At 28.4% G+C, this 4,013-nt stretch overlaps 1 long non-coding RNA gene across 1 annotated transcript; it reads right to left on the bottom strand.

Moving 5' to 3' along the window:
• Nucleotides 1-372: 372 nt before the first annotated feature.
• Nucleotides 373-2,792, bottom strand: LOC114331947 (uncharacterized). The gene is made up of 3 exons (XR_007697236.1): nucleotides 2,287-2,792; nucleotides 1,494-1,651; nucleotides 373-553 (listed from the first exon to the last, which is right to left on the bottom strand). It is a non-coding gene; the product is annotated as an uncharacterized LOC114331947 (long non-coding RNA).
• Nucleotides 2,793-4,013: the final 1,221 nt, after the last annotated feature.

Genomic DNA, 4,013 nt, shown 5'->3' with positions numbered 1-4,013 from the left:
TAGACTGAATGTCTTGTTAGAACATTCCATGAATGTCTACGAACGTTCTTTGAACATTCACAGTATATTTTTTAGACATTCACTGAAATATATCGTCAGTAATGTGACAATACCTCCTATATGTTTTTTCATGAGGTTTGCAGGAGACGAAAAACATTTTTTAAGGTCACTTTCTGGTTTCGTACGTATTCTGACTTTTTTTGTAGTAAATAGATAGTTGAATTTACTGCAAAACAAGTCAAAAAATATATGAAAACAGGAGGTGGCCGAAACAAGTTTTTAGTCTATCTTACAAATCTCTTGAAAAAAACAGATAGGAGGTACTGTCACATCACTGACGATATATGGCCATACCAAATAATACATCCTTGATAAATATAAACATTTTTATTGCAAAAAATCTTTACATACATTTTTTAATGTAATTTGCTGACATTCCTAAATATTATAAAAAAATGTGTCACATTTGCTTTGTAAACCTTTCTTTTGCTTTTCGTAGCCACATATTCCGTTTCCTTTCTGGTTTTTTGTAGACCACTTCTCTCAGCTGATTCTAAAAGAAAATAAAATAAAAGGTAATTTTTCTATCCTTTACAATTAACAATCAGAAGAAATATTATTTACAGGTAATAATATGCATAAATAATAATAATAAAAAAATAAATATTAAATAATATTTAAATAAATAATAAATAATATTTAATAAATAAAATAATAATAATGAACATTTTGTATTTTGACAACGACATCCGATGTGGAAGTAGAAACCTTAATAAAATTATTTTTTCAAGTAAATTGTGGCTTATTTCTCCATTAGAATAATTAATTACAAAAAAGCCACAAAGAAATAGATTTTTCACAAACAAATAAGTATTTAGTATTCATTATATTTATTGTTTTTATTATTTACTTTAATGTCCTACTGGTACATTATTTGACAAATAATGACATTTCGAAGTCTGTTAAGTACGATATAACGCCCTTGGGCATTAAATTTAAATAACGACAGATACTGTCAAGTTGACAAATATCAACCTAAGTAAAACTATGGTTACCACAATTACGTTACTACTGTTACTGGTAAATGTACTTATTTAAAAACTAATCAATTCAAAATTCATTCAAATTTTTCGCATATAAAGAATAATTTAGTCGGGCATTAAACGTTGAAGGCACCACAGGTATTATAATAATAACGCTTTCGGTCAACGTATATCCCTATAATACCCTTGGTACCTTAATAACTGTAACATAAGATTATACCTTAATTCTTGTTTTCGATTTCTGATGTTTTTATTTATTTACATTGAATATTAATCTGTTTTGTTGTATAATCTACTTCGCAATAATTATGTGATATATTTGACTTAAAATGAATTCAAAAATTTTTTGTAGTTGGGCAACAATGTCAACTTAGATCTCCGATGTAGATAATGAATTACAACAGTATCTATATTGTACGGACTGTATTATTAATTAGGTTATGCATATACCTGTGTGACATAAGCTATTGGAACAGCACAGTCTCTCAAACGAACAGATGAAAGTGAAGTTCTGTCAATATCTTTTTCTAAAAAGTGTTTTGAACATACTCCTCTATTAACAAATCTGATCTATACTTCATGTCTTCTTCGCAGGATCTTCTGGAAAGCTAAAAATACAAAATATATGCATTACTAAGCATTATTAACAAATTTTAGTTTTAAATAAAAAATATGATTAATGAACTCACAAAATTATTATAAAACAGCTTAGAAATTGTTTATTAGTATAGTCGGTTCCCCAAACTCAGACACAACTGGCTAGTGATTTTAGTAGGTAATTTTTTTTGTTTTTGGCCAATTTTGCCAAAATTACAGTAATTAGTACTGAGACTGAGTTTAGCAAATCGACTATAATATTCTGTGTATTCATTAGTTGGTACTGCATATTATAGTGTGTGGTCTACCATCCTATTTATAAAGGCATACACTAGCAAAAACGCAAAAAGAATTATTTTAGTTTTACAAATCCTTTTGTTATTACCTATCTCTATTTACTATTTTAGTTAGGAATAAGCGAAGTTTGTGGCTTATTCACAATTATTATTAAAATAATAAATGGATATGACCAATTATTAACTTATAAAATAAAATAATAATTCTTCTGATTTATGCCTTTTATTCACTTTGTTATATCTACGTTACTAAGATTTTTTATGAATAGTATTATTAGGGTATTAATAGTATTATTAATTTATTTTCTGAAATACAGGGCATGCTTTCGTTTACATATTTGCATACTAACCTTTTAATAGGGCTTTTCATTCCATTCACAGTCATTTGTTTTGAGCTTCTGTCATAATTGAAACGTTATTCCTGCAGATTTTTTTATCTACATTTGTTTCTGCTACTCCAACTGCGTTAAAAACAGGACACCATTTTATGCACTATGTTAATAATACTATTAAAGCTATTATAAAAGTATCCGAATTAAAAAAATATTCTTAAAAAGCACAAATAATACAAACAACTAAAAACAATCCACGGCAAGGCAAGGTCGCCAAGATGAAGATGCCAAGATGGCCGAAGCGAGGTCGTTGGTTGGTCGTTTTTAGTCACGTGATGCCCTCTCAAGCGCCATGCACAAAAATATATGCACGGCGAATTTGAAAATGAACGCAAAAGAAATAAATATAAATGCCTCTCTTGGGTTTTGCATAAGTTATAAGTATTTTTTTTATTAACAAAATCGCATTCCAAATTGAATATTCGCGAACAATAATTTTTATTACATTTGTATGTTTATAATCTTGGGAAACTCTTTAAATTTGACATATTATTATTGCACTGTAGGCCTAAAATGTCACTTAGTTTGTCTGGTATGTTATAAGTAATGTTGTATCTCTTACACGTATGTATTATTTCGCAACTTAAAATATAGGAACATTGGTAGTATGTTCACAGAATGTCTTATGGTAACATTCCAGGAATAATTTAAACAGATGTTCACCGAATGTTCCCTAAATGTCCAGGACATTCAAATATTGATAGAACTTTGGTAGTACATTCCTGGAATGTTGTGTGTTGTTAGGGTCTAAGCAACAAGTTCACCAATCGGGCTCTACAAATTTTTTTATGTTTGGTATTGACAGATCTTCATTTTAAAGCCTTAAAAAATAAAAGTTATTTTTTCAATAAATAATGCAATTGCAAAAAACGGCCATTTTAGACCTTTCGCAGGCTGTTTTGCAATAACGTATTGACGAAATTAAACTTGCCATAGCTCAAATTGTAGGTTTTTTCACTTACTATAATTTTAAACTATGAATACTAAAATGAATATCTTAATCTGCAAAATTAAAAAATTTTAAAAATTACAAATTTAAATGAAAAACGTCATAAATAAAAATCCGCACAAAATTTTTTGTTACATTTTAGTGGAAGTTATTCCTGGCATCGTTCTTTACAACACCTGATGGTTTCAAAAATTCCTGAATTATATCCTGAAATCGACCTATTCTTTACCCACAGTACTAATTAGACTACATTCATGTTGAAACCTGTAAGGTGATTTATCCAGGCTTTGCAGGTTTCCTCCTCACATTATACATGTATGTACTTATTATTGCTCTTTTTTTAATAGTCTCATCTTCAATTGTAGGCAAGTTGCCTATTTTAATTTCTGACATGAGTTTATATTTTTATCATATTCGAACACATTTTAAAAATTAGTTCATATTTCCATTTATTGATGTGACTCTTGCTTCTATTAAAATTCAGTTTTCGGTCACATTCCTTTGAGTGTGGAATAAAAAATAAAAAGAACGGAAATACAAATGATGTATTCGTAACATATATATTACAATAAAAATTTGTAGGTATCATGAAATTTTACATTATTATACAAGTATACATACACTGGGGTGCAAAATTAACCGGACACCTTAAAAATGGGGCATTTTTGATGTCTAGAATTTCCTAAACCTATTGTCCGATTTAAGTGATTTTTTTAATATACTATAGCCTTATTCT

The sequence above is a fragment of the Diabrotica virgifera genome, chromosome 3 (genome assembly GCF_917563875.1).
Source record: "Diabrotica virgifera virgifera chromosome 3, PGI_DIABVI_V3a".
Lineage (NCBI taxonomy): Eukaryota > Metazoa > Arthropoda > Insecta > Coleoptera > Chrysomelidae > Diabrotica > Diabrotica virgifera.
This window is presented reverse-complemented; position numbering and strand designations above follow the sequence as displayed.